General features: G+C 42.1%; 1 pseudogene; it reads right to left on the reverse strand.

Moving 5' to 3' along the window:
- Positions 1 to 9,979: 9,979 nt before the first annotated feature.
- On the reverse strand, positions 9,980 to 17,917 carry LOC148507683 (uncharacterized; annotated as a pseudogene).
- Positions 17,918 to 24,085: the final 6,168 nt, after the last annotated feature.

The following is a 24,085-nucleotide window of genomic DNA, read 5'->3' on the forward strand; positions in this document are numbered from 1 at the left end:
CCTCAGAGGAGGAGTGGCCCGAGTAGCTGCAGCTCAGCGACGCCAGACTCCGAGCTGAAAGGCGCGCTGAGCTGAGGGGAGGAGCCGCTGACAGGGAAGGCTTCCTCCCCTGGCTAGCATATTTAGCCCCCAAGGTTGCGGCATCCCGCTTGCCGCTTAATTACCCTGGTGGTCTAGTGGTCTGGCGGGGTATGCCTCCGATGGAGGGGGGGCCCGCCGCCACCGCTAGCGCCCCCGGTCTGTCCCCTAGACCGGGGGCATGGGACTGCATATGAAAGGCATTACCCGCGCACCGCCGCTAATCAGCGGTGCGCGGCTTACCTGATCTCCCCGGCGTCTTCCGGCAGCAGTCCCGGGGGAAGCCAGAGTCCGGCTAGTACAGACTCTGGCTTCCCCCGCCGTGATCCCCAGTTCAGTGCTGGTGTCGCGGCGCCAGCAGGGAGAAGGAGCGGCAGCGTGGGCGTCTTACAGACAGCCCAGCGCTGCCGCTCTGGAGAAAAAAAAAAAAACTAATGTAAAAATAAATTTAACCTAGTTAAATAAAAAGCTTCAATTCACTATTGAAACATTGCATTTATAATACCCCTTTTACACCAGAGCAAAAACAAAAACCTGGGTTTTTGCTGGGTCTACCCAGGTTGCAGCTCAGTGTAAAAGGGTCCCTGAAAAATAACCCAGGTCAAGTGACCCAGCAATCCAACCCAGGTAGCTACCAGGGTTGGACCCAGGATGGACCTGGGTAATGGTGCAGTGTAAACGGTGCAACCCGGGTTATCTGACCTGGGTCATGCCTAAAATGAGCTGATTGGTGGTTGTGGGGCATTCACCTCCCACTTTTTATGATCTCACAGGTTTAGCAGGGCAGACCTGAGTTCAGTGTGAACAGGGCTGACCTGGGAGTAACCCAGATCGAAGGTGCAGTGTAAATGGGTCTGACCAGAGTTGGAACTATGTCCAAAAACCCAGGTCGGACCTGGGTTTTTGGTGGAAAAGAGGTATTATAGTGTCACATACAGGGTTATGGTGTATCTGAGAGGTAGAAGAGTGGTATACTAATTAATAAGAAACTTTATTCAGCAATTGCTAGTAAGTGAACCTAGATAAGAGTGCCCATTGAATTGAGGATCCTCATTCCTACCATATAGCTAGGATGGAGTGAAAGTGTTTTCAATAGAACTATATGCATTTTACTAGCAGACATTTAACCTGTATAAATATTTAGTTACTGTGTCTGATAGTCACTCTCAGGGAGATTCTTTTGATATTTATTTATAACCACAAGCAGACGTCAGTGTGAAATGTGAAAAAATTATCAAGTGCTCTAAATATTATTTGCTTTAATATAGTAAGGGTATCTAAGCACCCTATGAGAATATTATACACATGAAATTGTACTGATAATTTCACACTGGCCTTAGAAGTCTACAACTCCTCTGTGATCACAGATAATTGTGTTCAAGTATGTTCCAGATGTTTAACTGATTTATACAACACAGATTGTTGAACAGTATGAGTGAATTACACATGGTTTACTGGTTATTGTAGAATGATACTGCAGGCAGACATACACTATTTGTACCTATAAAGAGAGAGGGCTGAATAAGTCAATTGTTTTGACCTTTTGTGGATAACAAATGATTTCCTGCTGAGAACAGCAGAATGAATGGCAGTGGAGATAGATCCCAGTTACACAAATATCAGCATCTTTGTAACAGAAAAAATTGTCACTGTGTGTAGTTACATGACATTTCATTCTAGTAACCAGCAGGATTCAGAATATATAAGAGCCACTAGCGGATAGTAGTGAATTTTCAGGTATGGAGGGTTTGGAGAGGTAGCCACCAATTAATTGAGGTTGATAATGGACCTGGATAATAATACACCTCTAATACTAAAAGCTGCATTCTAGCTCAAGGCACACATCCCAAGGACTGGGGTGAATACGCTATATTTGAGGTGTCCATTTTTTAACTGACAATATAAAATACATGTTACAAGTACATATCACTTCACATTTTGTTTTTATAATTCGCTTTTAATTTATGTAATAAAGGTTACATTTTAGGAGATACTGCTTTTTAAGTGCCCCACTTTAGAATACTACCTCATATTCTTGCATGTGATATTTATTCTATGGTGCACCTCCCATGAGAAATCAAATATAAAAATATTTACTAGATTATATGTATGGGTGCAGTATATAATATGTAAAGAATTGAACTGCTCTTGTGCAGGTACTAAATCCCTTTTTTCTTTGTAAAAAGGTTCATAGTTTCTACAGATGATACAATGTACCAATATGCTTAGAGATAGAGTTCCTTGTTTGTAATGGCCCATTAATAAGTCATTTGTAGCATGAAAAATCCATTAATATTTAATGATCCCTATGTATAATTTAGCCAGTAGATGGTCAAAATGTTAATTTATCCTGTGATCACTGATTTCACCTCGTTATCTAAATTCAAACCATTTGGTGCAAGGGTTTTTAAAGTAAACATCCACTTAAGTTCCTCCTTGTTGATTTCACTAACTGAATTCCTAGAAATTACACGCCAGTGGGGTCTCTGTTGTGCTTGTCCCTAAAATGGTTAGACAGACTATGGGTTTCTAGCCCTTTGTGTGTATTACTAATGTGTTCTGCGAATCGCACCTTCAGTTTTCTAATTGTCCTGCCTATGAATTGCTGTCTACAAGGACATGTGATCAAGTAGATTGCTCCTTCACTGTTGTATGAAAGATGGTCTTTGATTTTTGTATTCTTTTTTTGATCTGCATTGAGGTAAATGTACTTAGTTTTCTTGTTGTTGTTGTATTTAGTTTGCAGGCTTTGCATGAGCCAAAATAAAAGAAACATGGAGTAGGTTTCCCACCCGTAAGGGTTGTTTGCATGGGGATTGTTCCTTTTAGATGGTTGTGGACTAATTTCTGCTTGAGATTGGGGGCTTTTTTGTAAACTAATTTTGATTTATCTGGAAGCAGGTCGTTTAAAACCTTGTCTTCCGGCAATATGTGCTAAGTGTGTTTTCAACATTTTGTCAAGATGCCTGTGATTCTTGCTGTATTCCATTATGAAAAGTGTGCCTTGTTTTTTGCTTGTGGTTGCTCTGTCTCTATACCTCAGAAAGGAGTCTCTGTCTCTTCCACTGCCTTGAATGCATACTGAACCCTTTTTTTTTCTCATACCCTTTTTCAAAGAACTGCTGCTTAATGTTGTCCCCTTGTTCCTGGAAATCCGTTATCCTACTACAGTTCCTCCTTATCCTTTTAAATTGGCTAGTGGGGATATTGTTCAACCAATTTGGGTGATGTCCACTATTTGAGAGGACATACAGATGCACCCAGCTAGTTTGTTGCTCCATACAGCCATGTAGCGCACCATGCATCTTGTGCCACACAGAAGCCTTGAGTCGCGCCACACAGAATGTTTCTTAACGGAACGTAGCATACCACTGGAAAAAAGTCATATTGTGGAATACAACTTTTTGTCCACCAGGTGTCACTTTTCCTAAACTGCACAGCACATGCGTCAGAGTTCCAATGCATTTTCTGTATCACCGCCCGATGATTGACTGACAGAAGCTGTGATTGGGAACACTATAGTATAGCATTTTGGTCATGGAATCAGGGCTGTAGAAGAATGTGTAATAAAGTATTAAATAATAACAGTACAGTATGTGTGTGAGTCCTGTACTGTTAAAAAAAAAATACTGTGTGTAAATATATATATATATATATATATATATATACACACACACATACTGTGTATGTATATATATATATAATATATATTTTTCTCTCATGGGCTCAGACAGGGGTCACAGGCATGCACTGCTTTCACTAAGACATGATGACTCGGTAGCGCAAGCGTCTTTTAACCTTCAAATGCATCTGAATCATACAGTAAATCGAATTGATAGATGATTTGATAGATGATCATTTTAATCTGCTGATTAAAATGATATGCAGCATGCCTATAATCTGTGAGCCAGTTCGGGTGTATCTGCACACAAAACGTTACGTTACACTAATAGCGACTATAACACTTTAACGTAGTGATTTGCTTGCAGATAGGGTAAAAAGTTGCATAAAAGATGCTCGGCGTTACAAAGTCACACAGCACTCCTGTGACCGTAGACTCAAAACATTTCTCTCGACATCCCAACACTTGGTATTTCTGCTATACAGTAGACATTGTATTATACACATAACAGGGGGCAAATTTTTCATAAAGAGAGATCATGTCAGGTTTAATACTTTTAAATACACTACTTTGCACTTCCCTTCTCCCTTCCTCTCTGTGTATGACCACCCAAGTTCCTTCACCACCTCCCCCCACCATCACACGATATTCATCTCCATTGAGCTCATTGTATGTCTCATCACCACCCCCACCATCATTTGCTTCTATTCAATGATTCAATGCTGCCACATGCTGAGCCCGCTATTGACATTGTACACATTGCCTGCTTTAATTTGCACACTTCACATCACATACACGACAGGTGTAGCTCTCAATATGGCTAGAGTGTGTAGGCTAGTGGGTAATGTTTGCGCCTTGCACCTTGAGGTCTGGGGTTCGAATCATGGAAGGGGAGTTTTTTTTTTTTCCTCTTTTGAATCTTCATTACTAGATTAAAAATAAATCACTTGGTGGTGTGTGTGAATTTTGTTATGGAATGGCGTGACTTGGTAGCGTGTGCATCTTTTATGCAACTTATTACCCTCAAATGCATCTGAATCATACAGTGAATCAAACTGATAGCACTAGCATCTTCTGCTGATTAAAATGATATGCAGCATGCCTATATTCTGTGAGCCAGTTCGGGTATATCTGCATGCAAAATGTTACGTTACACTAATAGCGACTATAACACTTTAACATAGTGATTTGCTTGCAGATACACCCATACTGGCTCACAGAACATAGGCATGCTGCATATCATTTTAATCAGCAAAAGCTGCTTGTGCTAGTAAGATGCATTTTAAGGTAAAAAGATGCATACAACATGCATAAAAGACGCTCAGTGCTACCAAGTCACACAGCAGTCCTGCACTATGTGTGGAGCAACTTTTAGCACACGGAGGATAGATGTATGTGGACACATCTCTATTACTGTGCTGCAAAGTACCTGTCCCCAAAAGTGACCCTACGGTAGATGCATATTACTGTACCGAGTCTCAATAAAGCCATATATTAGCTAACATTGACCAGAAGACGCACACTAAGCATTACATAATGACAGAGCAACTGAAGTTCAGTTATTTTAAAGAGCTCTACTGAACTGAAAGCAATTCTCTCAAGATCCCACCGCAGTACAAATTTTATCAGTGGAGCACTCGCCACCTAGAGGTTAAGCAGTGTATTACATGCCATGGCTTATCTTTCATTGTAGAATACCACGGTATGCCACAGTACAGCCATCACATAATGTTCCAAGGCACGACACAGGAGGCCTGAATGGCGCGCTATGAGCAACAAACTAGCTGGGCACATCTGTAACTATTAACATCGACTGGCTTTTAGTATGTTTTCATAGAAATGTGTTTATCTTCTATGAATATAATTACATCTAAAAAGTTGACTTGTGTTTTACTGAAGTTGGTAGTAAAGGTTTTGATATATTTTAGGAACTGTATAAGTCTCATCTCACTGCCAGATGAACAGGACGTCATCAATGAAACGATGCCAGAGGACCAAGTTTGCACTGAACTCATGTTCTGACCAGATGGTATGGTCTTCCCACCTACTCATGAATAGGTTTGCATAGCTTGGGGCAAACTTGGTCCCCATAGCTGTTCCTGTAATTTGTTTGTAGTGTGTATCTTCAAACCAAAAGTAGTTGTGTCCTAGGATAAATCATATATAGTCAGTAATAAACTTGGTTTGTGCATCTTCCATGTTTTTGTCCTGTTTCAGATAGTGTTCAGTTGCTTCTAATCCTTGATGGTGATCTATGACTGTATATATAAAGAGGTCACATCACTTGTGCATAACCAATAATTATCAGACCAGTCGATGCTCTGCAGTGTCTGTAGTAAACTTGATATGTGATTTTTGGAACTTGATGTATGGTTGCAAAATGGTATCAAAATATTGACATGAATTGGAAGTTAGCAAATTTATCCCTGATATGATTGGATACCCTGGTGGTTTTGTACTGGTTTTGTGTATCTTGGGTAAGTAATATATTACTGGAATCAATGGGTGGGAGTTGTTGATAAACTTGTATTCTTGCTCAGTCAGAAGACATTTGTTTAGACCTTATTCTAGTAAGACATTCAGTAGGTTCTGATATTGAGTCATTGGGTCTCTTGGAAGGACTGTGTAGGTGCTAGTATCACTCACAATCCTTGTACATTCCTCAAGGTAGTCTTGTTTGTCTAGGAAAACTACCCCTTCACCTTTGTTGGCTGAATTACCAGCTTGGTATTCCTAGTCAGTTCCTGTAGGGCTGGTTTCTCCTTTTGGATATGTTCATATCTTTATGTGATATGTTAGGGGTAAATTTACTAAAGTGAGAGATTTTAGAAGTGAGTTTTAAAAGTGATGCTGCCCATAGCAACCAATCAGATTCTATTTAACATTGAACTAGCACCTTCTAGAAGATAATAGCTAGAATCTGATTGGTTGCTATGGGCAACATCACTTTTAAAACTCACTTCTAAAAACTCTCACTAGTAAATTTACCCCTTAGTGTTTAAAGCTTCTATATCCTTGGCCACTATCTTCTCAAATGTCTCTATCAATGGGCCTTTCATGTGTGCAAGATAGAATGATGACGGTGGTCTCAAGTCAGTGTGTTGTATGTAGTGTTGGTCAAGTTACTACATATTATTAATAAATCATAAGTGTAATGCTGGGTACACCCTTGCCGGTTTACCTGGATGATATTGAGCACTGTAATGAACAACAGAACGATCACTTGTTCCGTCCTTCATTACTTACACTGGTGATGCATGCGGAAGGGAGTTTGAAGCTGAGAGGTGTGGGGGAGAAGGAGAGGGGAACCTGTGTGGGGGAGGGGGGGTCAGGGGTGCTTCAGATGGGGAAGAGTTTGGAGCTGTGAGGGAAGAGAGCATAGGAGAGGGGAACCTGTGAAGGGATAGAGCAGGAGAGGGGGAGAGGGTGCTGCAGATGGGGGGTTATATCTGTGAGGGGAGAGACAGCCGAAGAGATGAACCTGTGGGGGGGGGGGGGGGGGTGTTGTGGATGGAGGAAACCAAAGGGAAGGAAATGGTGAAGAGTAACAGGAAGGAGAGAGATTAATATGATGCAGACTGGAGGTCAGCCCAGGGTACCAGCACCAGTGTTAAAGTGGTTCTATCAAGCCTACCCGGTATAACTGGACCACTGCTGCTCTTCTGCATGTATCTCACACTGTAGTGAATGGAGGAGCTACTGTATGTCTCATAAGAAGTCAGCCTATTTTTGCAGTTTCAGAAGCACAGAGCTCCTCCAAGCTACGGGCCTCTGACAGGCCCCAGCGGGCTGCCAGTGCCTGCCAGAAAGAATAGTGTGTGACGTACTACTGGGTGTGGAGCCACATGTAGCACTCGGCCCCACAGTACGATAGGCCTCTCGGGAAACTTCCCGGTGACTTTAATGGTTAATCCACCCCTGTAAGAGAAAGCCAGGTTTCAGTGATGACATGATGGTGAGGGAAACTTGCATGCATGAGTAGTATAGTATTTCTAAAATGGACAAATTAGCAAACAGATTTGAAGATGGCATTAGCCAACAGCAACAAGCTCTGGAAAGCTATGTTTTTTTAAGCTTGATAAATAGGGGCCAAACTGTAATCCCACTTAGAATAACAGGAACTGCTGTCTTTACATCTCTGATATATTTTGCATTAGGTGCTTCTTAAAAAGCCCTGATACATACATCATTCAGAAACTGCAGTTTTCACATAATTTTTAGGTAAAGGGGGCATGATGAATGAAGCAACAGCACTAATAACATATTAGATATCTCTAATTTCACAGATTGGGCCTAATTCTGAGTCACATACAATTGAGCATATGCAGCAGTGTCTGTTGGCGATCAACGTCTACGAGCTTTTGCAAATGGTCTACAAATTCCTTCCCTTTTGTACATCCATGCAGCCGAATGTGCAAGGACTGAGAAGCCCACTTTTAGCACACGTGCACACTGTAATACCGATTGGTGAATTATTATACGTCACTATTGCTCGCACTTGCACTATGGCAGGTGCAGTTACTTCTTCTGACCATGGCCTCCTATGCTTGTGGCTGTGCATCTGTGAACATAGCCACTTGCATTGACACACCCTAGACACTCCCATAGCATGTCCACTGAATGGACCATTTTTGCCTGCAGTAGTAGCCACCTCCTTATCACTGTCCAGAAATGCCCATCACTTTTCCATGATACCATCTGAATCTATTCTAACAGTGCCTTTGTGCATGCACTCTCTGTAATGCAAATGCCGTAGGGGTTTAAAAAAAATTGTTGCATGCACAGTTGCAAATAATCACTGAACTACGTGAACACTGGCATTTGCATTGCGTGCACCTCTGAATCAGGCCATAAGGCCCATTTTCTCTGACTGCACTCATTATTTGTGATTAATTATAACTATTTATATTTGTTTTGTAATCCTATATTTTTATATTTGTGTCAGTACTATATCAATATGTGCTGAATTGAGATTACAAATAAATAACTGCACGCTGCCAAAAACTATTTACAGTGTATGTCTTCCCATTATATGATGACTATGTCTACATGTATAAGTTGAATTATAATAACCAGTATTATTAGATTAGTCACTGCCTAATTATATCTGTAGGATTTAAGGAAGCTCACACATATTTAAGTGCTGCGTTCTCATATTTATGTCACAAAAATGTGCTTTAATGATGAAGTATTATGTAACAAATTGCACAAATCATTGCAATTATTACTTACTTCACTATTACTAAAAACAGTTGGTGACAGAATATGACGACAAGATCTATAAATAGTATTATCATTTCAAACTTAAAACAGAAACAAAATATTTACATCTAGTGCAACACAGCATTCACATGGTTTCTAAGTATGTAAAATATAAATTGCAAGGCTTATTTATTAACAACAAAATTTGCAGACACGCATCTTATTTAGGTTTGCGGAAATGCACCAATTTGTCCACCCAAGGGGGCCAATGCAGAAATGAAATAAAATAATATTGATGATGAATCCTGTGCGCTTTGACACTGCGCATGGTCTGTAGCCATGTGCATGTATATACGGGTGATTCATAGTCATTCGCAATTCAGTCCCATCTCCACTTGCAGCTGAAGGGTCATAACTACCTGTAACAAGGCATTGATACATAGTCAAAGTTTGTGAGGGTGTGTCGATAGAATCGTGAGCTATGCCGAGTTGTACATATGAGAAAATATGCCCGTTTTCAGATGGATCTGTTGCACCAGGGAAATGGTGTGTGCAAGTGCGCAATCATAATGATAATGGGTATAATGGGTGTGTATAATGGGTGTCAACCACATGTGTGGATGGAATTTTTCCCCATGCACGCAACGCGGATGAAGTACAACTGACTTTATATCCTACAGTATCTACAGTAGGGATGATTGTGACACCCATATATGAAGTAATTACATTAATGTCTGTTATTAAAGATATCCTGTTAGGCTGGCGATCCCTTTGAGCTTTATTAATGAAAAATGACAATATGGAACCTAATGAGTTTAAAGTGAGCTATACCAGTAAGCGTCTGATCCTTACTGGAGCTCAGAGGAACTACCCATCCTCGGAGAAGTAACTGATGACTCCTTATATAGCTCTAAAGCAACTTGAGCCCACCACAAGAATGTCGCCCATCACAGTTCACAGTGATCTACTTACTGCTGCTTTGGTCAAGTCAGACTTTACACAAATGATAGTGGTTAAGTACTTGCAGAAAAGAGAAGAAATATCAGATATATTGCATAACAGCCAGACTGTCCAGTTTCAATTCTGATCATCACTAACAACCACTTTGATACTCTGGCCTTTCTCAGTGGAGGAAGTTCTACCTTTCAAAAAACTGAATGATGAAATGCAAGACACAAGGGTCAATTACTGATGGGTCAGTGATGGTGACATATCAAGGTCATCAATAGATTGCTGCCACCAACTTTCTGGCCTCAGATACTGTTAGTTTTGTCATGGAATGTCCTTCCAATATGCTGAACTAAATGCCATGGTGATGCATTTTAAGAAACAAGAAAACCCTCTCTCTTCTCATACAAACACAGCAATCCCTAGATCTCAAATTCTGGTTCTCATCCTACTTAAATTGACTTTAATCGTTCTTTCAGTGTTCATTTCTCTGAATCCACCTTCTCTGCATTACCTCTATCAGTTAGAGTAGAGCAAGGTTCAGTCATAGGTCCTCTGCTTTTCTCAATCTATACCACATCTTAAACTTATCAGCTCCTTCAGATTTTAGCATCATCTGTATGCGGATGATACTCAAATCTACATATCCTCCCCAGATTTGTCACCATCAGTATTTGTCCGCATTTCTGAATGTCTTGCTGCCATTTCATCTTGGATGTCATCTCGCCACCTCAAACTTAACATTTATTAATAATATTTCCACAGACCAATAGTAGTTACCAACCTGATATCTCTATCACTGTTGATAACTTGACAATCAAACCCACCCCACAAGCTCGCTGCCTAGGTGTAATTTTTGATTCTGAACTGTCCTTTGTTCCCCACATTCAACATGTCTCCAAATCATGTTATATATATCTAAGAAAACATATACAGAATATGATCATATCTTACAGAAGACACTGAAAAAAACTCATGCACTCATTATCTCCTGATTATTGCCATAGTCTCCTTATTGGTCTTCTACAAAACAGACTCTCTCCCTTACAATCCATTTTGAATGCAGCTGCAAGTCTAATCTTACCTACTAAATGTTCATTGTCTGCTGCTCGGCTCTGTCAGTTCCTCCATTGTTTACCAGTTTTCTATCTGTATTCAATCTAAAATACTTACTTATGCATAACGCTATTAACCAAACCACACCAACATACATCTCATCACTTATCTCAAAATATCTCCCAACCCAAACTCCCCACTTTGCACAAGATCTGAGTCTCTCATCCACAAGCATTACTTGCTCCCATTCACGGTTACAGGGCTTATTTTCAGGCTGCACCCACTCTGTGGAATGCCCTCCCATGCACAATAACAATTTTCTCTAGTCTCCAAACCTTCAAGCATTCCCTGAAAATGCATCTCTTCAGACAAACTTCTCAAATTCAAGAATCACCCACATAACATTCATAACCTCTGAGGTTGAGGTCAGAGTCACCCAACTCACTGCCATGCCTGGGGACTGTAAATCTGCTGATAAGACCCAGCTATAACTGAAGACTACCATGGCTGGGACCCTGGCCATGGCCAATCGCCAGACCACTCACCATTATTTTTATTTATTTTTTTTGCAGGGAGGATATTGCAGCTCACCAGGAATCTGGATACCTAAGTATTTAAGACAAGAATTTTGCCAAGAATATGGGAGTTGGGGTTGCAAAGCAAGTAGGGAGGATTGAGTCACACCATAGGCCATATTATAAGTTAAACACCATTGGTGTTTAACTTACAATATGAAACTGCCGAGTAGGTTTGTAGAATATCATGGAGGACAGGTAGGGAGGAATAAGGGTTTGTAACAAATAAAAGAATGTCATCAGCAAACAGGCATATCTTATGATGGAGAGAACCATTCTGCCACCCATGCTCCTACTCGCCACTTCCCTGTTCCAGAGTATTCTGGTGGAATGAGTCACGGCACCCACACTGTGTGGTCTGCTCTTCTGGCCACAGCTGCAGTCTCTAATTGCTAAACATGGCTGCTGTGGATGCCTCCTGTGTTACTGGAGACACTTCTCATCGGTGTGCACCCCTCATAGCTGCCCTGTGGCCTCCTGACTTCTGCCTGACCTTTTAAGTTTGTTGAATAATATTTACTGAGACATGTGATGTTATTCAGATGAGACAGCACATAGCGATTAACCATTTAACTACATATCAACAGCCCCCCTCGCTTAGAAATGTCTCTTTGCATGAGTTCTAAATATCTTAAACTTTATCAAAATCTTCCTGTAATAAAACATAATAAAAGCATCAAGCAATAATTATAACAAACATCATTAGTCATCACATTTCTGCCTCATTATTCACGAAATGCACTCAGAGCTTGTAATGTATAGAAAGTCATTTAGTCAGTATATCAGCAATTTTTTGCTTATTCATGATATAGTTGATAGAAAACTTGTCAAGAATAAGTTATTTACTAATACAAATAAAATGTGTGATAGTGATGTGCTTTGATCTGTCATGGTGCTTCGTACCAGCAGACAAGTTAATAGCAACTTTATTGTCACGTAGGATGTTGAGAGCTTATTTAGGGTTCAAGATATTTAGTTCACTTAAAGTACTTTTAATCCAAAGTGCCTCTTTTGCTGTTTCAGTCAGTCATATATTCTGCTTCTGTTGACAAGCTTATTGCTGCACATACCAATTCAACTACGTATCCAGTATAAGAATGTCTGTTGTTTCATTTGCTATCCAATACTTCAAGATTTAACATTTTATTCTTTGAAAACATAAGTTTTAATGAGCTAGTACCCTTCAGGTATCTCTTAACTGCTAACCAATGCTGTTTTCCAGTTTTCAGTGAAAACTGGTTATCGTGGCATACATCAAACTCCCAATTGCATTTTTGTATGGGATAGCTTTCATCTCTTCTATTTCAGACTCTGTAGTTAGTGACATACAGGAGTATACACTGGTTTTACATCTGAAATACCATAATTCAGTAGTATAGTTTTAATATAGTTGTGCTGATCTATACTGATAATTTTCAGCTTTTAGATTTTGCTAAATCCTTCTACCTAGCAGGTGATTTGCAGGACCTATGGTCTGATTCAGCAAGGATCACAGTTACTAATATGTACGCAATCGGCCATTTGTTGCATTCTGCGCAGTGTGTGTGCACCTATCGGCCACTGCGATTGGGGCTGCGATCACAGTGACTATGCAAACCCATCATAGAGTGATTGACAGGAAGTGCCATTTGTGGGTGGTGACGGGGGGGGGGTGGGGGTGGAAATGCAGATGTGCCAGTGCGTTTCAATGCTATTGCAAGGGTGTGCATAAATTAGCCACTATGATGCCATACACAGCCTGTGGCCTCATAGCGTGCACTGAAGATAGCAATTTCTGAGTAAGGTCAGGGCTTGTGCATGAGGCTGGAATGGTAATCTATTGTATCAATGTTTTCACAGTCTTGCTAAACATTACGGATGTGTAAGGTAAAGTGGGCATCCTTATGTTGTGCTGCGATGGCATAGCGATTGCAATGGATTAGCATACTATCACAGTTGGTAATGGTGTGGGTAATCGCTATTGCATTCGCAGTTGCAATCCGTAATGAATCAGGCCCCTAGTTTTTTCAATTTAATTTTTTTTCTTAAAAGTCTCTTTACATTTTGTAATTTTTTGGGCCAGATAGGGTCATAAACCCTTATCGGAAGAGCTGTCCTTTGAGTTTGTAATTGCAATTATTTAGGCATACAGCATTTATAAATGCCGCTATGCATGTGATAAATGGCAGGATGTATCGCAAGCAATATGCAATGCATGATAAATCCCGCCCTACATGAGGATAGTAATAACTTAGGTGTACATAAGTGAGGATTGGAGTGACATAGGTGTGTGTGAGAAATGGGGTGGCCTAGGTTGGTGCAATTGAGGATTAGGGTGACATAGGTAGGTGTGAGGATTGCAGTGACATAGGTGGTTGTGAGGATTGGGGTGCCTAAGGGGGTTCACATGAGGATAGGAGGGGCCTGGGTGGGTGCAATTAAGGATATTAGTGGCATGGGTTGATGCAAGTGAGGCTAGGGGTGGTCTGTGTGGATGCAAGTGAGGCTAGGGGTGATCTATGTAGGTGCAAGTGAGGATAGGGGTGGTCTTGCTGTGTGATAGTGAGGATAAGGGTCCACTCGTGATCACTGCCAGAAATGCATTCTTCTGAGAAAGTTTCCTGGTTATCTCAATATAAATCATGAAAATTAATCATTTCTGGCAACAAAGAAAAAAGCGGGTTGGTAAACCATTGGGTGTGACTCTTAATGCGTGAGTGCCAGAGGTGGGAGTTTGGTTGATAAAGGGGGGGTGGGGGGTTATTAAATGGTGGGGGCTACAGTATGCTGAACAAAGTTGGTCTGAGTGGGTTGCAGCAAGAGGTTGGGTACAACAGAAAGAGGGATGAGGTGGGTAGCTACTGGTGGCTGATAGTTTGAAAAGTGATCTAGTGGGTAGCAAGGGATTTATATTTGAGTGGCTAGGTGTGGGTTGGGTGGCATTGTTAGGCACTAGAATTAAAGATGGTGTGCAAAGTATCATGGAATGACTGGGCAAAAAAGGGGTGGGGTGACCAACATCTGAAGCAGGGGCATCCACACTTCGTTCCTGGAATGCCGTATTAAGAAAATTACTTTGGACAGTATTTTTTCTCACAATTAAGCTCACAGAAATTAGGTACAATAATGGTTGTTTGCTGAGTAAGAAACTTTTCTAACAATGATTTAGTTTTCAATTTTGCTCACTGTGATGAGATACATAATATGCCACACAGTAGTATAAAGAGATGTGAAAAGTCTGTACCAGTCCAGCGAGTCTCTGATATAATAGGTTTCATATATCAGTTCAGGAAATCCTTGATAGATAACAATTCAAGATCCAATTATACTTTAGGAACCAAAAATATTCCACAGCAATACTTCAGTTACTTTGATATACTTATGTTGATGGACCTCAAATAAATCATAAATATATACTTCTCAGTGTAAAACTGTACAATTTATTCCAAGTTAAAAATAATGTTAAAATATACTTCCATTTCATATAGTGATAATAAAAAATAATGATAAAAATGGCTCTGTACCAATTTGAGCCTTAACCAAGGCACTAAGACAGCATTTAAGCACAAGTCCCAGGGAAAATCACCTACATGCTGTAGATGGTCCACCTTCAGAGGTCCCAAGATAAAGCTAGCAGTTCCTGTACTCCACTGATGCATTTCAACTCTTAAAAGTCTTTATCAAGGTGTATTGTACAGGTTGACAAATTCCCCTTATGTACCCTTAGCCACTTCTTTATTACTTATAGGTGAGAAGGGCTTCGCAATCTCATTATTACCTCATCAACATAAATCTGCTCATTTTATGCAAGTAGGCTTTTCTCATTTATCCTTTACACTTATACGTAAGGTCGCTTTTTAAATGTTATAATGGACAAATAGTGGCCCATACTCTACATCTTCTCCCCGCAATGTGGCTAAATCTGTTTGTATTCCATCATGGACCACCTACCACTACAGGTTGTCTCCCTAACCAGGGAGGAAGCTCTGTGAGTCTCCTCCTTCATATATGTATCTGGACTTATTCCGGAACTTCCACATTGTGGGTATTTGGTTCTCTCAGAGGAAGAAACCAACACCACTAAGAATTGCACCTCCTTCACACCCAAGCACTGGATCACCCAACCTACTTGTCCCAAAGCCATTGGGACATGTGTTCCAACATGAGACGCACACTATTTTCTGTGCGTGAATCTCTTTTGTTTTCAACTTTGAAACACAATAGGAATACAATTGATATTGTAGTAATAAAATGGGGAAAGTGCAATGTGCACAAGAGTTCAGAAAACATGTAAAATCATATATAAAAAAACATCATATTTAAAAAACAGGATTTTGGTACTTACCATTAAATCCCTTTCTCGGATTCCACAGGGGACACTGGAGTCTCAGTACAGTGGGTATAGATGTGGGATAAACAGGAGCTGGCACTTTAATACATTTGAATAGTAGCTAGCTCCTCCCCCTCTATACCCCCCTACAGGTCAGTCTAAATAAACTGTGCCCAAGGAGAGCTGTAAATAGATTAACAGAGAAGAGAACTAGAACATACATAAACAACAAGCAAATATGCAAACAAATCAAGCAGACCTTGAAGAAAAACTTGACTGTCCAAACCTGGCAGAACAATAACAGCGCCGGGTGGGCGTCCAGTGTCCACTGTGGAATCGGAGAAAGGGATTTAACGGTAAGTACCAAAATCCTGTTTTCTCCTTTATCCACAAGGGGACACTGGAGTCTCAGTACAGTGGGGACGTCCCAGAGCTCACATCCCGGGGCAGGAGAGCGCTGAAACTCTGCAAAACAGCATGGACATACTGTGAAGCAGAAGCCGCAAGCATGTTAAAATGGTAAAACTTTGTAAAAGTATGCCGACTTGACTAAGTGGCCGCTCGACAAAGCTGGGTCAGGGGAACCCCGCAGGCAGCCGCCCATGAAGGACCCACAGAGTGCGTAGAATGTGCTGTGATTTAAGTAGGTGGTTGCTTTGATGCAGCCAGATAGGCTTGTCTGATTGTCAGACGAATCCATCTTGAAATAGTAGCCTTAGAAGCTGGCCAGCCTGGCCGCGCCATATCATATCGAACAAACAGCCTATCTGACTTCCGGAGGGATGCTGTCCTATCAACATAAATCCAAAGAGCCCATACAACATCTAGGGATCTAGAAGCCGAAGAATCCTCTTTAAACACCAGAACTACGATTGGTTGGTTGATGTGAAATGCAAGAAAGCACCCATAGCTCAGACACGCCTAGCAGAGGCGAACGCCAACAGGAGAAGCACTTTCCATGATAAAAATGTTAATTCCGCTGTTTGTAAAGGTTCAAATAGGGAAGATTGGAGAAAAGAGAGGACCAAATCCAAATCCCATGGGGCCGTAGGAGGTACAAATGGAGGTTGTAATCTGACAACCCCTTGTAGAAAAATCTGGTCATCTGGTAATAATGCTAGACGCTTTTGAAAGAATATCGACAAAGCCGATACTTGAACTTTTAAAGATCCCAGACGAAGACCTGCTGATAAACCAGCCTGTAGAAAAGGAAGCAGCCTGGCTAAGTTGAAATCTGATGGTGGCGCACCATTGCGTTCACACCTAGCGACATATGCCTTCCAAATGCAATGATAGTGCTTAGAGGTAACTTCCTTTCTAGCCCTTAACATAGTAGGAATCACCCTGGAAGGGATACCCTTCTTTCTTAAGATAGCCCTTTCAACAGCCATGCCATCAACGAAGCCGTTTTAAGTCCTGATAAATAAACGGACCCTGTTGCAGTAGATCTTCTTGCAGAGGAAGAGGCCACAGGTCGTCTATCAGTAGAAAACATAGGTTGGAATACCACGCCCATCTGGGCCAGTCTGGAGCCACCAGCCGAACCTTTAACCCTTCTCGTTTGATTCTTTGCAGCAGACGAGGAAGGAGTGGGAGAGGTGGAAACAGGTAGGCAAACTGAAACCGCCAAGGAGCTGTTAGAGCATCCACCGCCACTGCCTGTGGATCTCTTGTCCTGGAGAAGTAACGTGGCAGTTGATGGTTCAGTCTCAATGCCATAAGATCTACCAGAGGGAGACCCCAATGCTGAATCAGTTGTTGGAAGACCTGCGGATTGAGCATCCACTCTCCCGGATGAATGTCCTGTCAACTGAGGTAATCGGCCTCCCAATTTTCTACCCCTGGTATAAAAATTGCGGATATTGCTATCGCATATTCCTCTGCCCAGGGAAGAATGCGGCTTATCTCCCTCATGGCGGACCAACTCTTGGTACCACCCTGTTTGTTCATGTATGCCACAGCTGTGGCATTGTCAGATTGTGCTCTGATGGCCTGGCCATTCAACAGAGGATGTGCCACCTGAAGAGCATAGAACACGGCCCTTAGGTCCATAATGTTTATGGGCAGTACTGCCTCCAGCCAAGTCCAGCGGCCCTGAAAGTGTCTTCCCTGAGTCACTGCCCCCATCCACTTAGACTGGCGTCTGTGGTGAGGAGAATTCATTCCCACAATGCAAACCTCTTGCCTGCCAATAGGCGAGAGGAATTCAACCGCCAAAGGAGAGATGTCCAAGTCCTGGGTGACAGTAAAACTCGCTGGTCAAGGAAGAGGTGGGACCCTGACCACTGAGAGAGGAGGTCCAGTTGGAATGGATGGACATGGATCTTTCCCAGAAGGTGAATACACAGGTGCACTGACACCCTTCAATGACGCAGTATCAATCGCACCATGTGTTGGATGGATGTCACTTTTTCCTGCGGAAGAAATACCTTCTGCTCCAATGTGTCCAAAATCATCCCTAGGAAAGGCAGACGCTGTATAGGCTGCAGATGAGATTTTTGGTAATTCAGGATCCATCCGTGTTGCAACAGCAGACTTCTGTGTTACCCGGGTGTCCTGCAGTAATTGAGAGACTGACGGAGCCTTGAGGAGTAGGTCGTCCAAGTAAGGGACGATAGTAACCCCTTGTATCCAAAGAAGGGCCATCATTACTGCCATGACCTTCGTGAACACTCTTGGTGCTGATGAAAGACCAAAAGGTAAGAGCTGGAATTGAAAATGAGAGGCCCGCACTGCGAACCGAAGGAATGCCTGATGAGGAAGCCAAATGAGAATGTGGAGATAAGCATCCTTTATGTCTAAGGATATGAGAAACTTGCCCCGCTCTAGCCCTGCAATGACGGATTGCAGGGACTCCATATTGAACTTGAAAGGCCGCAAATAAGGATTGAGATGTTTCAAGTTCAGCCATCTGGCTTGGGAACCACAAACAAGCTGGAATAAAAACCTTGACCCTGCTGGTGGATAGGGACATGCACTATTACTCAAGAAGACAGTAGCTTTTGTATTGCCTCCTGTATAACAACCTGTTTTTCTGCAGATGCCGGCAAACCGGTTGTGAAAAAATGAGGAGGTTGGATCTGAAAATCCAGCTTCAACCCCTGCATATTGATGTCCCAGACCCAAGTGCCCTGGCAAGACTTGATCCAAACTTCCTTGAAGTTGCAAAGGCGAGCTCCCACCCTGGGGTCCCCCAGGAAAGAAGGAAGCGCGTCATGCTGGAGGCTTAACTGAAGCCTTATCCTGCTGGGAGGAGGATGCAGTGGCTCTACCCCTGCCTCTGGGACGACGGGAGATAGCGGGAGCACCTCTGCCATGGCACCTGAATCTCCCTGGAATACGAAAGGACTGAAAGGATGGTCCGGCAAAGGGCTTCCTGGCGGGAGGAGCAGCAGATTGGAGATAAGTGGACTTACCACCTGTGGCTTGAGATATCCACTTATCCAGTTCCATTCCAAACAGATCTTCTCCTGTGAATGGAAGTGCTTCCACGGCTCTCTTAGATTCTGAATCCACCTGCCATTGTTGCAGCCACGGGGCTCTGCGGGCTGAGACAGCCAAGGCCGAGGATCTAGAGAAAAGACTACAAATATCCTTAGAAGCCTCTCCAAGAAAAGCAGCAGACTCTGCAATCTGTTCCACTAGAGGAACTAGATCCTCCGCCGGATCATCAGTCTTAAGGCCCACAGCGAGCTGCATAGCCCATGCTTCCACCGCCTTGTTGACCCAACAGCTGACTAATGCCGGTCAAAAAGACACCCCTGCTACAGTGTATATTGACTTCAAGGTAGTTTCTAACTTCCTGTCTGAAGGCTCCTCTTTTTTGACAGACGTGACACTGAAGGGTCCACTGAAGGTGTTTCGCATAAATGCCTGCTTTCTGCAGGAAAGGAATAGTATGATAAAAGCTCTCTTGAAATCTGAAACCTTTTATCAGGGTGTTTCCACGATGAGGTAAGGATCTCGTCGTAATTCCTCAGACACTGGTAAAGAGGCTGCCAGTCTTTGCTTTTTATTAAAGATAGACATGTAACACCTGGCATATCACAGCAATCAGCGCCTCTACTCCCTGATATACAAGCTCCACCTCCTCTGGTGACTGTTCCTCTATAGGGTCCTGTACCTACCCTTCCTCCATATCAGGCATGTCATCCTCTTCCGGATCATTCCACATAAGAGGATTCGGTGTAAGTCTCCTGGTAGGGACACTAGAGGACGATGTTTTTTGTGCAACCTTAGACCCCTTAGATTACATTCTACCACTTCACTGTACACAGCACACAGAGAAAACAGGTAGTGATACAGACAAACACCACACACACAGAGAGACTGTTTGAAGAAGAGATAGGGGCATAGAGGGAGATTATGCTATCAACCCCGCCCACCCAGCTCTGCTTCAGAGACCAGTGCTATTAACAAAATATAATGCTGTAATCACTGTGTAAACACAGTCCAACCTAATCTTCACAAGTCTATCCCCACTGTGCAGGCACAATCTGGGAGCATGACGAATGCCACATGCAGTGCGTCTGGCTACCCCCCAGAGACAGTGGTCTCTGTAGCTGAAGACCCCAGCGTGCGCTGCAAGCAACAGTGGTGAGGTCTCTCGGCAGCTCCAATGAAGCAGACAGGCAGGGGCTGCCTGTCTGATTCTCATGCTGATTGAGGATCCATTCATTTTTAGCAGAGAGCTCTTGTATGTGACCAGCTCCCTTGGCACAAAATTTAGACTGACCTGAAGGGGGGTATAGAGGGGGAGGAGCTAGCTACTATTCAAATTTATTAAAGTGCCAGCTCCCAGTTTTCCCACATCTATACCCCACTGTAGTGAGACTCCAGTGTCCCCTAGTGGATGAAGGAGAAATACGGAATAAATCTGTTGATTAAAATACATTTGCTTATATATAAGGTGCATATATCTTTGTGCATATATTATTGTGTTCAAACACCTAGTGACTGCAATGTTACAGCTGAGTACTACACCGATCGGGTCCAAAAGTGTGTGTCCTTCCAGCTGCTGTTCTCCCTTTCAAATATATGTAGAGGATAATAAAATAGGAAAAGGACATAAATACTAAAAATACATTTTATAAAAACCAGTTTAGTTCAAAATCATTATTAAGTCCTTTGGGTTCTAAAGTTTGCATCTCATAAATTAATTGCATTTCTGCCTTAGCCAAGAATCTTTCTGTTTCTTTGGTTCACCAGTTGCCTTCAATTTTCTTAATACCTACCATTTTTCTAATCCCTTTTGTACTAGAATTATGATGGTCTAAAAAATACTTAGGGGCGTATTCAATTGGGCACGAGGTTTTAGCGAGGTAAAAAACCTTGCACCCAATTTTGGAATACCGCGGGCATGTGTGCTCCCTATACCCGCGGTATTCAATAAAAAAAAATAGTTGTCGCAGGGTTTTCTGCTCTGAAAACCCTGTGGTGCAAGAAAAAATAAAAAATTCTTCACTTACCTGGCCGGGTGTCTCTGGTGGACTCCGCGGCTCCCGGTGGCCTCCTCTCAATCTTCTAACTGGAGAGGGGGCTGCTGGTAGGGGTAAGGGCTGCTGGGAGATGTAGTTCTCCCAGCACCCATTCCGGGGGGGGGGGCCACATACACCGGGGGTCACACACACAACACTCATACACACTGACATACTCACCCTGCAGCAGAGGACCTGGCTTCCGACGCTGGATGAAGAAGATGCAGAAAACAGAACTTCAGAAGGTGAGCAATTATGGACTAATTAAGCTAATTGGATACTTGCATAAAGGGGGAGGGTCCCAGAACAAGTCCCAGTGATTTAACCCCAAAAATAAAGATTTTGGGAAAAATCACACTTGCTCTGGAGGTGTGTGAAAAAAACCTCCAGGGGCACAAAAAAAATAAAAAAAAACGCACCTGATTGAATAGCAAAAATCCCGCATCTGCAGGTAGAACCTCGCAGGTGCGGAATTTTTGATGTTCGCACGCCCAATTGAATGTTTGTCTAATCGATTCTTAATGTAATGTAAATGTTCAGCCCAGTGTTGTTTTAGAGTCCTGGATGTTCTACCTATTTACTCCAGTCCACATTCACATTGTATTAATTAAATGCAATTTTTGCTATTGCATATTAAAAAGTCAGCTATTGTGATTTCTTGATATGTGTTGTGGGACACTACCTTTTCAAGTTTACTGCATGTGCCACATCTGCGGAAGTAAGTTGTTGTAATGCGGTGTGTTTCCTTTCTGGGATTGCACTTTTGACAAGTTTATTTTTTATATTGGTAGCTTTACAATAGGTAAAAGAAGGTTTTACAGGAACTATGGGGTCTATTTACTAAGCCGTGGATGGAGATAAGGTACCAGCCAATCAGCTCCTAACTGCCATGTCACAAGCTGTGTTTGAAAAATGACAGTTAGGAGCTGGTTGGCTGGCACCTTATCTCCATCGACTTTATCTCCATCCAAGACTTAGTAACTAGATCCCTATATCCTTTAAGACAGGGTCTTGTTTAAGAAGAAACCACTGTTTTTTTTTTATAAGACGTTCAATTCGTTTGCATTGATTATTAAATGGTGTGCATCCCATGTTGGAACACATGCCCTGATGGCTTGGGGACAAGTAAGTTGGGTGATACCGTGCTTGGGAGTGAAGGAGAAGCAACACTTAGTGGTGTTGGCTTCCTCCTCTGAGAGAACCAAAAGCTCAAAATGTGTAAGATCCAGAAACATTGATATGAAGGAAGAGAGTCATGGAGCATCCTCCCTGGTTTGGGAGATAACCAGTAGTGGTACAGTAGGTGGTCCATGATGGGATACAAACACAGCTAGACACATTGCGAGGAGAAGATGTAGGAGTATGGGCCACTCTTTGTCCATTATAACATTTAAAAAGAGACCTTAGGGATAAGTGTAAAGGATGCATGAGAAAAGCCTATTTGCATAATATATGCAGATTTATGCTGACGAGGTAATAATGAAAATGTGTAGCCCTTCTCACCATAAGTGATAACGAAGTGGCTAAGGGGAATTTGGCAACCTGTATAATGCACCTTGTTAAGACTTAAGAGTGGAAATGCATTGGTGAAGTACAGGGGCTGCTAGCCTTTCTTGGGATCTCTGAAGGTGGATCATCTACAGCGTGTAGGTGATTTGCCTGAGGACTCTTGCTTACATGCTGTCTTAGTGCCTTGGTTAAGGCCCAAGTTGGTACACAGCCATTTTTATTACTATTTTTTATTATCACTATATTATATAGAAGTATATATATATTTTTTGCAATATATGTTTATTGATTTAAAATAACACATACAGAACAGGGGAAAGACAAATAATTGGTATAACAATGCTGTGTAAAATAAGAATATCTACTGAGGTAGATATATAGAAACATATATAAAAATCAAAATATAAAATCGATACGCAAAGTCAGAGGAAAAGTAGTCAAGAAGCAAGTACCACTAAACACATAAAAAATAACACCAGGTATTCAAGTTAGAGCAGTTGCATAAATCGGTGGAAGATTTAAACTCAAGCCATGAGAGCCAAGTAGCACTAAATTTACTTTGTTTGTCAACTCCAAGTCATAAATCTTCCATGTCCATATAGAGATCCACCCAAGCAAACAATTCCTTAAGTGAGGGAGGGGCTACAGATTTCCAGTGAATAGGTATTACTGCTTTCGCACACTGTTAAGAAATTTGAGGTGGGATTTTTTTGTACAGCTTTATCGGTCCAGGGTATAGGTTTAGGAGCCAAAAGGAAGAGTCTGTGGGGACTGCACATCCTAAAACTGATGCAGAAAGAGAAATAACTTTCTCCCAGAAAGGGTGTAATGTTTGACAGTCCCACCAAATATGTAGGGGTGAGCCTTCTGCAGAATTACAGTGCCAGCAGCAATTAGACACAGTAGGGAACATTTTAGCTAATATTTTTGGACACCTATACTAGCGTGTGATCACTATATAGTGAGTCTCAATCATAGAGTAACTGACAGAGCTGGCAAAAGAGTTGTCAAAGATCTTATATCTTTCCTGAGGGGTAAAAGAACCCCCCCAGATTACATTCCCAGTCATCTAAAAACGTGGGAGGTACAGGGTATGCGTTCTCAACTATCTGTAACACAAGGAAAGAGAGTGGGGCGGGCAAGTATCCGCAAGCACATATCCTCAAAGGAGGTCAATGGTCTACTGCAGGCCAATCGCATTCCTCCTTTTTGAACAAAATGATTAAGCTGAAGGTATCGCCAAATCTCTGCCGCCGGCAGAGCCCATTTCCTCTGAAGGGAGCTAAAGGGAATGACCTTACCAGATTCC

Source organism: Taudactylus pleione, unplaced genomic scaffold (genome assembly GCF_031769625.1).
Source record: "Taudactylus pleione unplaced genomic scaffold, aTauple2 ptg000387l, whole genome shotgun sequence".
Lineage (NCBI taxonomy): Eukaryota > Metazoa > Chordata > Amphibia > Anura > Myobatrachidae > Taudactylus > Taudactylus pleione.